We start from the raw sequence: 13,977 nt of genomic DNA on the forward strand, positions 1-13,977 counted from the left end.
CAGGCAGCCTTGCCATTCACAAACTTGAGTACAGGAGCTTGTTCACACATCTCCCCAAATGCCCTCTGAGGAAGGGGAGCTTAGGAGGAAGTAGTGTCAACTCATCTAAATTCCACTGTTGTACCAATTCACTTAAGGACTGGAATACATGTTTTTGCCTTAAAGGAAAAGATAATAAAGAATCTGACAAAATAAATATTCTTAATCACTTATGCACAACTACCATAAGTTGTTTTCAAAGTAGTTCAGATGACTGAATGCTAAAAAGTGTATTTTGGTTAACACAAAGAAATATTGATTCATCGAACCTATAATTGCTACCATAATATGTTTACCTGGGTGAAATCACATACTAACATATATAAGAATGTAGGCAAGCAAGCACCATCAGATGACAAAGCTTTTAGAAAAATTCATGGGCTAACTATGTCAAACTAGCAAAATTCTATTCATTACCATAGTTTTGTTTCCTCTCCAAGTTGAGAAAATACCAGTGGTGTTTGAATTTAGTCTATCATGTTTCTGTGTTCTAAGGGATCATACATAAATCAGGTACCATGAGACACCAAGATTTTCCAATGGGTAATTCACTTATTAAAAGAGAAGTTCTAAGAAGGAGAACCAAGGCAAGGTGTTTTCATTCTTAAATTAATGAAAACATGACTGTGGTTTGGTGTCTGTCAAATTTTGGAAAATTTTGAGTCACTATTATTTCAAATTTCTTCTGCTCCATTCTCTTTTTTCCTTCTGGTATTATAGTCCTCACATATTACACTTTTTGAAATTTTTCTACAGCTCTTGAACGTCCCATTCAGTTTTTGTCATTCTTTTATCTCTTGGTATTTCAGTGTGGGAAGTTCAAACTGACTTATCTTCAAGCTCACTGATTCTTTCCTCAGCCATATTCAGTCTCTGCTGAGACCATCAAAAGCATTCTTCATTTCTGTTACAGTGTTTTAGAGTTCTAGCATTTTCTTTTTATTATTCCTTAGAGTTTCCATATATGTTTACATTACCTCTCTGTTCTTCCATGTTGTCTACCTTTTCCACTGAAGCCCTTAATCATAGCTATTTAAGATTTTCTGTCTGATAATTCCAAAACCTGTGTCATATCTAAGTCTGGTTCTGATTATTGCTTTATCTCTTCAGACTGTTTTCTTGCCTTTTAGTATGCCTTGTAATTTTTTCTCACAAGTTGGCCATGTTGTATTAGGTAGTAAAAACTGAGGTAAACGGGCCTTTGGTGTTAGATTTTATGATAATCTGGTAGGGGTTGGGTTGTGTTTAATGTTTCCTGTAGCTGTAAGTGCCAAAGACTTCTCATATGCCTAGTGTCTTTGTTTTTATCTTTCCTCTTGACCTTGGGCTTCCCTAAGAATTCCTCCCCAGATAGAGTCGATCCTTGCAGTTCCTTCAGCTGGTATAAGATAAAGCCTTGTTGGTGTGGTGGTAAGGTGTGTGTTCTGGGGACAGGGAGGAGCAGTCTATAATCTTATGATTAAATCTCAGTCTTCTGTAGGCCTGTGTCCCTTGCATGTGTCCTTCACAAGTGTTTCTTAGCTTCCCCCCACCCATAAGTGAGACAGAAAAGCTGTTGGGGGGTGACTGGAGTTGGAGAAAGTCCTTTCCCCAGGAGGGATAAGGCTCTGGTAAAGTCTTTTACCCTGGGGAGGGCCTTTGTCTTAGAGAACTCTTTCGGCATACTTCTAAATAATTACCCTTCCACCCCTCTGTCAGAGCAGGAGGGGATCTTTTTTTGGCCCTTTATCATAAGAATCTGGTAATATTATGAAAGGTAAAGTCAACAAAAGTGTGGAGGCCACCCCCACACAAGACTGTACCTCCAGGGGTGTCTTACTTACCCAGCCCACATTTTTTCCAGCAAGTCATCAAAATTACCATTTCAGTGTTCCCACCAGTGCATGGGGCAGTAGCTTTTGCTCTGGGTGAGCAGATCTGGGCTCTGAGAAGGAGACTATGACCCTCCAGATTCACTGGTCCCTCCAGATTTCAGGACCGCAGTTTGCCCTGCGACCTCTATTCTCTGGCAGATTCAAGAAAAGTTGTTGATTTTTAATTTGTTCAGCTTTTTCTTGTTACAAGAATAGTGGGAACAATTTCCAAATTTCTTACATGTTGGACATTCCACATGCTCTTTTTGTACATAACTATTTACACACACACATACACACACACACACTCACACACACACATACCCCTATCTCCATATGAGTAAATAAAGTCATATCACAGGGAAGGAAAGGGATTAATAAATACTAGATGTAGGAAGATGGTTAAATTGGGTGGGTACAGGTCACTTATCCATTAAACACATAGGCACAATAGTGTATAGGGCCCATGATAATGTTAGGGTCTGATAAAAATGTTCAAATTTTAGTTTCTTTTAGAATCAGAAGAAAAAAATTAATATAATGATAATTAACTCAGCTTGGATTTACTTACAATGCAGTTATAAAATGTAATATTATATACACACATATTTATATATTATATATATTTACATATTATATATGTGTATACATATGCATATGGACATACATATATATAATTTTTTAATAGAGGAAGAAACCCACAGAAACAAAGTGCTTAGAGCCCAGCAAAGTCAGAATGAGATGAGTAAAAGGATGGGGCCAACTGTAGATGTAGGCTAGGGGCAAGGTCCCAGTTTTCATGTTGGATACTGTCTTATGGGTGTTTATTACGTTGTGAAAAATATGTAACTATGTACATAAATATATAAATAAAAGAGGGCCATGCATTGACTAATTATGACAGTGCAATGAACCAAAAATGATGTTGTACACTTAAGGTGAAAGAGTGAGAGATAGAAACCGAGAGAGAGAGATATGGGGAGACAGAGAGACAGAGACTTAGACACCGAGGAGCATCAGCGGGGTGGGGGGAAAGCTGCAGATCACTGTGTAAAAGAAGAAGGCAGCATCCTAACTTTGCTTCTGTTTGCTGTGGTCATGTCCAGCCCACCATAAAATGTTAGGAAGGCTGTCCCCCAGGGCAGCCCACTCTGAGCCCAAGCTGGAACTGACTTAACCTGGAGAACCGCCCATCTCTCCACCCGTAACTCACCTCTTATTCTCGTCTTTTGCTTTCTGAGTCCACTGTCTACTGTCAGCCTGCTCCTCCCCCACGGCTCCCCCCCGACCCGCTGCAGCCATGGCATTCGCTGCCGTCCTGACCACAGGCTGCCTCTGTATTTCAACTCAAGCATTTGTCTCTCTCCTGACTTACACCCACACAGACTTGGAGCTTTTCTCAAGAACACTTAGGTTTCAGGGTCCTGCTTTGCAACCCTAACTCCCAATGCAGCCCCTCATGGAAAGACACAAATAGGCAAGACTTAAAAATGTGTTTCGATCTAAGTCTGGAGGAATGGAATGAAATGAAAGTGCTAAAGGCCATTTGGGATTAAAGCTTTATCTACATGCGTGGGCATCATCAGAGATGTGTAATTTTTAAGAAATTATTCTCCAAAGACCACCACACGGTTTGAGTTGAGATGTGATAATTCCACGCAACAGAGAATTCAGTGTTAGCTGGCAGGGGCCTTGGCACAACCCGATGGGTACTGCTTTGTGGAAGGGGGAAGAAGGTCAGACCAGGGAGTGTGTGCTCAGACTCTGGGACCAGCCGGCTCAGGTTTGCATCCTGGCTCTGCCACTTGTGAATTGTGTGGCCTTCCCAGCAAGTTGAGCCCCTGTGCTCTGCAGTCCCATTTTCCAGCAGATAGTGACAATAATACAACTTAGGTGGCTGTGAGAGTTACAAAGGCCTTGGGTGAGGGTACACACAGCCCTCCACAGAGCGCCTGGCTCAAAGCCAGTGCTGCGTGTGCATTGCTGAATATCACGTGCGGAGCTGCCTCGGAGTACGTTCAATTGCAGGCTGTGACCTGTCTCATCTCAGCTCTTTATTGCTCATTTGCCCTAAATGGGGTCCTTTGGATACGGCCGATTGCAGTCTGTGCACACTGCAGGGAGAGGAGAGTGACCGGCTCTGCTCGTCTGTGCTGCTCCATCAGGGCCCGCCTGCTGCGTTTTCCGCTGTGACTGCAGCTGTGTCCGCTGCGGGGCCCGTGGAGAGAAGCTGTGCCTGTCTGCGCCGCCTCTGTGCGGCCCCTCCTGGATGCCCAGGGGGCGGAGGGGCTGGGCTCACAGCAGACCCCTCAAGAGGGGCTCTGTCCGTCTGTGTCACAGCTTCTCTGCTGGGCTGTCTGCGTGAGTAGCACACGTTGGACTCTCGCAGAGCGATGCCTGAGGTGCCTTGGATCATGCCCAACAGCTAACTTTGGGACCAAACATGGCAAAATCAGGTCCCAGATGTGAAACCAACCCAACGCCCCTGCTGCCACTGTCCCTACACATTTCTGACTACCAGCAGCTATCAACAACGTCAAGCACTCCAAGAGGTCTGACAAGCCTCTGCGATAGACTGGGGACAGGCTGAGATCCATCCAGACACATCTGGATTGAACAAAGAGCGCGGGGTGTTTTTCAAAACATCTTGCTCTTGACAGAGACCAGGCTTCTGCCAACCAATTCTGCCCCTTTTGAGACCCTAGGTCCATTCTACGTGGTTCTGACTCCTTTGTCTTGGGCTCCATCTGAAGTTGTGCAAGAACCACGGGATTGTTTCATGCCCACGACCCTTTAACGCTGTGCTCCCCACACTCTGTCATAATTCTCCCAAGCGGGCTGCATAGCACGGCCCAGCCCCACTCACCTACCCAAAGTGGATGTTTTCCCAGGGTCAGCTGCACGCCAGCCAACACAGTTTCCCAACTCATGGCCCCATGATCTCCCATGAGCACCCCCAGTGCTCTCTCCCTCGGCGTCCCCTGATGCACTCTGGGTGCTTGGCAAACGTGAAGCCACAAACAGAACGGAGTTCATGGATGGTCAGCTCAAAGGGGATTTCCTCAGTGTGCATTCTTTGCTGAGAACCTCATTGATTGGTCTCCTGAGGCTGATTGCGAGAAAAAAAAAAACAAACTCTGAACCATTTTCATGGACCAAGGACCTCATTTAGGGGAAATTAGCAATAAAAGAGCTGAGATGAGCCAGTTCAGATGACCTGCCATTGAAAGTACTCTGAGACAGCTCTGTAGCTGCTAGGAGATGAGCAGATTTTAGAGAGAGAAAATGACAGCCATGTCACCTGGCTTCCAGGGGTAGAGTCCATAGGCAGCACAACTAATGGGTCTGTGCTCAGTATTTCTAAGGCCTGCAACCAGGATTCTTATGTTTAATTACAATTATAATTGAAGTAATACATGTTTATAATCAAAAATCAAATCTCCCCCAAACGGCTCAAAATGAACATATATATATATATATATATATATATATATATATACATACATATGTGTGTGTATACATATATATATTTTTTTTTTTTTTCACAGACAGCCTGTGGTTGCCACCATTTATGAAATGACTTTGGAAGTGTTCTCCCTGATATTGTAGGTTTCCCTCTGATACCATTTCCCTTCTATCAAATAAACTTTCTGTAGCAATTCTTTTAGAGCATATCTGATGGCAAGAAATTCTCCTAATTTTCCTTGAGCTGTGACTGTCTTAATTTCACACTTATTCCTGAAAGATGTGCTGTTGCATGTAGAGCTCTGGACTGGAAGTTTTTCGCTTTCACCACTTTTCTACTGTTGTGCCCCTTCCTTACGGTTTGCATGGCTTGTGATTGGAAATCCACCCTCATTCAAGCCATTGTTGCCTGTAAGTTTATCATCTTACTACTTTCGAGATTTTTTTCTTTGTCTTTGTAGTAATTTTCAGTAGTTTTATTATGGTGTGTTTAGCATGAATTTCACTTGATTTATCCTGGTTGTGGTTCACTAAGCTTATTATAAATTTACATCTTTACCAAATTTGGGGAATTTCAGCCATTATTTCTTCCAGTATTTTTTCTTCACCATACTCTTTTTCCTCTCCTTATGAAACTTTGACCACATAAATTTTAGAACATTTATTATTGTTCCACAAGTCCCTGATACTTGCTCATTTTTCTTCAATCTTTTTCCCTCTGTTGTGTGACCTGCAGGAATTGGAGGGCTCTGTCTTCAGACTGGCTGTTTCCTCTGTCATCTTCATTCTGCTACTAAGCCCACCTAACAAGTGGTTTTAGTTGTTCTAGAATTTCCATCTGATAGAATATAGTATTCATCTTTATACATGGAATTACATGCTTTTATATATTCTATTTCAGTGGTGAGACTTCTCTCTATTTTTTCAACAATCTTTGTTATTACTTCTTGGAACAGGTGAGCAATGTAAGCAAAGAGATGGAAAGTCTAAAAAATAACCAAAAGGAAATATTAGAGATCAAAACCACTTTAACAGAAATTAAGAATGCCTTTTACAGATTTATTAGTAGACTGGACACAGCTGAGGAAAATAATCTTTGAGCTTGAAGATCTTTTAATAGCAACCTTAAAAACTGAAAAGCAAAAAGAACAAAGACTGAAAAAAGCAGAGTACCTGGAGACTATGGGCAAGTACAAAAGGTGTAACATATGCATAATGGGCATTACAGAATGAGATGAAAAAGAAGAGAGAAAATATTTAAAAAATATGACTAAGAATTTCCCTAAATCAGTCAGACACCAACACACAGATGCAAGAAGCACAGAGAAAACCCCCGAAAAGTTATAGGTAGGCACATCATTTTCAAACTAAAGCAAATCAAATATAAAGAAAAAAATTCTGAAAGAAGGCAGAGAGAGAGAAAGGGCGAGGAAAAAAACGCCTGGCCTGCAGAGGACACAACATGAGAACAGCGTCTGACTTCTTTCTCTTCTCAGAAACCACGCAAACAAAAGGGTGCAGTGAAATATTTAAAGAGTTGAGAGAGAAAAGCCACCAACCTGGTACTCCGTGTACTGTGGAGCTATCCTTTAAAAGTGAAGAAGAGTTTTCTACACCGTCTCTCAGAGGATAGAAGTAGGACGGAAAACATCCTAACTCATTCTGAGGCCAGTGTTACCATGGTATCGAACTAGACAGAGACGTACGAAAAGAAAACCACAGAGCAGTGTGTCTGACAGACATGGATGCAGGCGGCTCCCTGGCCACGGCGCTGGGAGCCCGTCACAGCTCGGGCCGCCGTGCCCACAGGGCAGCGTAGAGCCCCAGGGTTCTCTCCTCCTGTCCTTCCCTGCAAGTGGAGGCCCCCCAGGTACCTTCTGATCTTGCTGAGTGGGTTGTCTGGTCACATTCTCCTTCACTCTGCATGTCCCTTGTTGCTTCTCCAGTGACTCTCAATGTCCTCTCCAAGAAGGCCCATCTGCAGGTGGCCGTCCACCTGCCACTTTCCATCCTCTCCTTGGGAGCAGCGTGCCTACTTTGGTTTTAATTTGCTCTTTTTTTCTGGTTTCCTAAGATGGCAACTTAGATGATTGGTTTTTAGATCTTTCTTCTTTCTAATATATACATTCAATGTGTATGCTGTAAAGCTACAATAATCAAGGTAGTGTGGTCTTGGCAAAAGAATAAGCAAAACATCAGTGGAACAGAATACAGAGCCCAGATAAGTATAACTAAACAGGCCCATATAAATATACTTAACTGGTGTTTGACAAAGGAGCAAAGACAGTCTTTTCAAAAATGGTACTGGAACAACTGGGCATCCCCGTGCAGAAAATAAGTCTAGACATAGTTTTTAAACTATTCACAAAAGTCAAGACGGATCATAGAGTAAATGCAAAACACAAACCTATAAAGCACTTAGACGATCACAGAAGAGAAAATGAGATGACCTTGGCTATGACAATAACTTTGGGATACAACACAAAAGGCACATTCTACAAAAGAAATAAATGATAAGTTGGACTTCAATAAAGTTGAAAACTTCTGTTCTGTTAAATACAGTGTTAAATAATAAAAAGATAATGGGAGAAAATATTTGCAAAAGACATATCTAATGAAGGACTACTATCCAAAATATACAAAGAACTTTTAAAACTTGACTGTAAGAAACAAAAATCCTCATTTAAAAATGGACCAAAGATCTTAATAGACCGCTCCCCACAGAAGATATAAGATGGCAAATAAGCACATGAAAAGATGCCCCAAATCACATGTCAACAGGGAAAGGCAAATTAAAACAATAAAGAGATGCCACTATACACATACTAGAATGGCCAGAATCTAAAACACTGACAACATCAAATGCTAACGAAAATGTGGAGCAAAAGGAACTCTCATTCTTTGCTGGTGCGAATGCAAAATGGTACAGTCACTTTGGAAAACAGTGATAGTTTCTAACAAAACTGAATATACTCTTGCCACATGAACTAGTAATTGCACTCCTTGGTATTTACCCAAAGGAGTTGAAACCTATGTTCACATAGAAACCTGTACACATATGTTTACAGCAGGTTTATTTATAATTTCCAAAACTTGGAAACAACCAAGATGTCCTTCAGTAGGTGGATGGACAAATAAACTGTGGTACATCCAGACAGTGGATTATTATTTAGCACTAAAAAGAAATGAGCTATTGATCTATAAAAAACATGGAAGAAACTTAATTCTTATTACTAAGTGAAACATCCCAATCTCAAAAAGCTACATAATGTGTGATTCCAACTATATGACATTCTGGCACAGGCAAAACTATGGAGACAGAAAAAAGATCAGTGGTTGCCTGTGGTTAGGGGTTGCAGGAGAGGGGTGAATAGGCAGAGAACAGAAGACTTTTAGGGCAGTGAAAATACTATGTATGATACTATAGTGATAGATACATGTCATGATGTACTGGTTCAAACCCACTGCATGTACAACACCAACGATGAATCCTAATGTAAAGTATAGACTTTGAGGGATTATGATGCGTCAATGTAGGTTCTTTAATTGTAACAAATGTACCATTCTGGTGGAGGATTTTGATAACGGGGCAGCCTACACATGTAGAAGCAAGAGGTATATGAGAAATATCTGTACCTGCCTCTTAATTTTGCTGTGAACCTAAAACTTCTCTAAAAAGAAAAAATCTTATAAAAAAATTTGAACTGAAAAATGAGTCAGCAAGGTTGCAGGAAACAACATCAGTATACAGAAGTCAATTGTATATCTATACACTTGCAATGAACAATCAGAAAATGAAATTAAGAAAAGTTTTATTTACATTATTGAATTTTATTACACCATTATGTTTTTGTGTTGTCCTACTGGTGTTATCAAATAGAATAAAATACTTAGGAATAAATTTAACAAAACAAGTGTAAACTTATACTCTGACTTATACTCTAAACATTTTTGAAAGAAATTAAAGAAGACCTTAATAAATGGAAAGACATCCTATGTTTGTGGATTGCAAGATTTACTATTGTTAAGATGACAATACTACCAAAATTAATCTGTAGATTCAATTAGAAATCTTATTAAAATTCCAGTTACCTATTCTGCAGAAATTGATAAGCTCATTATAAAATTCACATCAAAATGCATGGGATACACGGTAGCCAAAACAATTTTGAAAAAGGTGAAAAAAGTTGAAGGACTCCTCACACTTCCCAATTTCAAAACTTCCTGCAAAGCTATAATAATCAAGATAGTTTACTAACATAAAGATAGACATATAAATCAACAGGAAAGAATTGAGAGACCAGAAATGATTTTCAACAAGGGTGCTAAAGGAATTTATTGATGAAAGAATAGTCTTTTCAACAAATGGTGCTGGGACAACTGGATATCCACATGCAAAAGAATGAATGTGGACCCCTATCTCACACAATATGCAACAAATGAACTCAAAATGGATCAAAGACCTAAATGAAAAGCAAAATCCTATAAAATTTTAGAAGAAAGCATAGGCATAAATCTTTCTGGCTTTGGATTAGGAAATGGTTTCTTAGCTAAGATACAAAAAGCAAAAGCAACAAAAGAAAAATAAGCAAACTGAACTCTAACAAAACTAAAAGCATTTTTGCTTCAAAGGGTAACATAAAAAAGTAAAAATGCAACACACAGAATGGGAGAAAATATTTGCAAATTACATATATATGATAGCTTATTTGTATTTAGAATATACAAAAAACTCTTACAACTCAGTAATAAAAAGACAAATAACCCAATTAAAAATGGGCAAAGAACCTTAATAGACATTTCTTCAAAGAAGATATACAAATAGCCAACAAGCTTATGGAAGGATGATAAACATCATTAGTAATCAGGGAAATGCAAATCAAAACCACAATGAGATGCTGCTACACCTATTAGGATGGTTGTAATTAAAAAGTCAGAAAATAATTGTTGGCAAAGATGTGGACCTCTGTACACTGCTGGTAGGAATGTAAAATGGTGCAGACACTTTGAAAAACAGTCTGGCACTTCCTCAAAGGTTAAATATAGAGTTATCCCATGACCCAGCAATTCCACTCCTAGAGGTATAATCAAGAAAAATAAAAACATGTCTATACAAAAATTTGTACAAGAGTTTTCTTGGCAGCATTATTTATAACAGCCAAAATGTAGAAACAACTCAAATGTGCATCAATTAATGAATGGATACATACAATTTGACATAGCCATTCAATGGAATATTACTTGGCAGTAAAAAGCAATGAGGTACTTGTCAGTTTCATGCAGCAACATGGATGAAAGTAGAAAACATTATGCTAAGTGGAAAAACCATTCACAAAATGCCATCATATAATTCCGTTTATACAGAGTGTTCAGAATCCTGGAATCTAAAAAGACAGAAAGTACAAAAAGTGGTTGCATAGGGTGGGGGAGGAAGTGAAGATGGAGAGTGACTGTTAATGGGTATGAAGTTTCTTTTGTGGTGGAGAAAGAAGAAAATGTTGTAAATTTTATCATGGTGCTGTATACGTCAACATTCTCTAGAGAAACGGAATCACCAACAGGATATATGATGTCTGTCCAGAAAGTATCCAGCCATCGTTAATATAATGAGAATGGTTTGTGCGACATGGATGTAAGCTGGCAGCCAAGAACAGTGGACTGGAATATGCATGTGTGACCAATGACAACGTCACTGTACTAGTCAGTGGGGTGCTAGACGCCATTGCGTGAGCATGTGTACTGTGTAGTCGTCACATTCAAAATGGCTGAGCGAGTAGAGCAACAAATCTGCATCAAATTTTGCATTAAGCTTGAATTTTCCTCTGTGGAAGTGTGTCGGATGATTCAGAAGGCTTTCAGGGACGATGCCATGAGTGCAGTGTGAATAAAAGTGTGTCACAATTTCTTCAAAGATGGTGGAGAATCTGTTGAAAGCAACCCACGTTCTGGAAGGCCTGCAACAAGCAGAACACCTGAGAATGATGAACATGTATGGGTTAGGTTAAGAGACACTGGGAGAACCGTGTGAGGTCCCAAGGTGCCTACTTTGAAGTGGACTGAGGCATCATTGTCCTATGTACCATGTTTCTTGTATCCTGTATCATCTTCAACAATATCTCTATTCTTCCTATTACATGGCTGGATGCTTTCCAGACAGACCTGGCATATACATATATGAGAGAGAGATGTACAGACAGACAGAGATGACACACAGAGAGAAATTTATTATGGGGATTGTCTCCTGTGATTATAGAGGCTAAGGAGTCCCATGACCGGCTGCGTGCGAGCTGGAGGACAGGAGAGCTGCAGGTGCAACTCAGTCCCAGCATGGCGGCCTGAGGACTGGGGCAGAGGGAAGACGGTGTAGAACCAGGAGCTCAGATATCTTTGGGCAGGAGAAGACAGATGCTCATGAAGATAATTTGACTTTTCTTCACCTTTTTGTTTTATTTGGGCCCTCAACGGATCGGACGGTGGCCACCCACACTGGTGAGGTGGAGCCTCTTTACTCGGTCTACCCGTTCAAAGCCTAATCTCTTCCAGAAACACCCTCACAGGCACACCAGGAAATAATGTTCTACCAGCTATGTGGCCATCCCTTGGGCCAGTCAAGTTGACACATAAAATGAACTATCATAGATGCTCGGTGGATAATTCTGTGACTCTATTAAAAACCATTAAATTGTATATTTTAAGTAGGTGAATTGTATGGTATACAAACTATATCTAAATAAAGCTGCTATAAAAATGTTTCTATTGGTAAAAAAAAAAAAAAACAGGTGCTTTTTGGACTATATTCACACCAAGAAGAAATGCTAATTTGCAACTAAATGTTAGTAAAAATGATGGCATATATTTTTCCCATCAAATTCACAGACCCCTTAATTCAGTTTTTAAGATCCACTGCTTTAGAGCCATTATTCTCAAACTTGAGCTTACGATAGGAGGGCTTGTCACACCACAGATTTCTGGACCTAGACTTCCTTCTGATCCCACAGGTGTGGAATGGAGCCAGTCACTGTGTCGCCGACAGGTCCTGGGCGCTGCCAGGCTGCTGTTACAGGTGCACCCTCAAGAACCACTCCCCTAAAGGCCAGGCGAGGGGAAAACATTTAACCTCCGTTCGACATGGAACACTTTCCAAAGGAAAGACCGGTCCACTCTGAAATCTTGGCTTTCTCTGGCTCTCACCTCCCCCTACCCTTTTCTGAGTGAGTCTGTTCCGTTCACAGGATCATGAATCCAGGCTGCCAGAATGGGCAAATGAGCCAACCGTGCCCCTCCCTGAAGGCAGACAAAACCCACCAGGCCTGCTACATACAGGGGCACGCTGGTACTGTGAGGTGTCCACACTTCAGCTCACACAGGCAAGTTAATGATGCAGCACTTTTTCACATTCAGCAGAGACTAAAAGGATTTTTAGGCTTCACTCATCCAGCCTTGATCAAGGAACAAAAGAGAAACCAACTTGCTCCTCGTGATTTCTGCAGAGAGCTTGTCTCAGCAATGGCGCAGGGACAGCCTGCTGTCTGCAGCCCCTCTGGGCTTGATAATTGCCTGACCCCAATCCATGCACCCAAAAGCAGGAGCAAGTTTGTCGGGGCACGGCAGAGAGGCTGTGCCTCTCCAGCCCATCCTGATTTGAAAAAACAAATCAGGCATTTCTCTTTTCCCCTTGTCACTCTGCTCCCTCCTGAACCCTGTCCTCGGCCAGGCCCTGGGGCAGGGGGTGACCCTTCCTGCTCTTTCTACTTCCCTCTGGGTTTGTCTCTGCAGGAGCTTCCAATTCCTCCCCTTCCCACTTCTTAGGCAGAGAAGTTTTGCTCTTCCTCAGGGAAACTAGGCACTGACCCAAAACCCAGGTCCTGGAAGCTTGTTTCTGTCCCCTCACTGGGATTATTAAACCATTTCCCAAAAAAGCCACATCCCTTCTGAGTAAAGAATCCTTGTAACAACTGCAAAAATAAGAAGGCATTTCTTCAATTTATTTATTCTGAGTCATTTGAGTCCCAGAAGGGACACTTGTTTTTGGGTTCCAGGGACATTTCACTCTAGCCCTCAGCGTTCTATCAGAGGCGAAAGCCCCACACAACAAAATCCACAATGTGTGTGGAATTTGTTGTAAATGTCGTTACTTCTAACAGATCTGTGGGGCTCCCTGTAATCCACGCGTGCCGTGTGGTTGTGTAGGGTGGCGGGCTGGGCCACCGCCTCCTTCCCCATCGTCTGCAGCGGAGCATCCTTGGACCACTCGTTTCCCTGCCTTTAACTGAGAGACTGGGGACTGCCACAGCTCCAGCCACCTCCCACACACGGGAGCTTGGAGGGCTGAACCCCGCGTCACTCAGTTGTGCGTTGAGGGTACCATGGCACCCATATCTGAGGGAATTCAGCAAGTGGTCCCGGACAACCATGCTGTGCACAGGGAAGGACTCCAGCAGTGGGAAGTCCCCGAGCCGTGTTGCCTCAGATGTTACCAGTGTAAAGATTCCAGCGGAGACAGCTCTCCGCGGAGAGCAAGGTGTTCCAGGCCAGGCGCCACGAGACACTGAGAAGACCCTGCACTCATTTATTTCCCCTACTTGTGTGTGTGCTACAATCACTCGATAATTGCTACTAT

The sequence above is a fragment of the Lemur catta genome, chromosome 14 (assembly GCF_020740605.2).
Source record: "Lemur catta isolate mLemCat1 chromosome 14, mLemCat1.pri, whole genome shotgun sequence".
NCBI lineage: Eukaryota > Metazoa > Chordata > Mammalia > Primates > Lemuridae > Lemur > Lemur catta.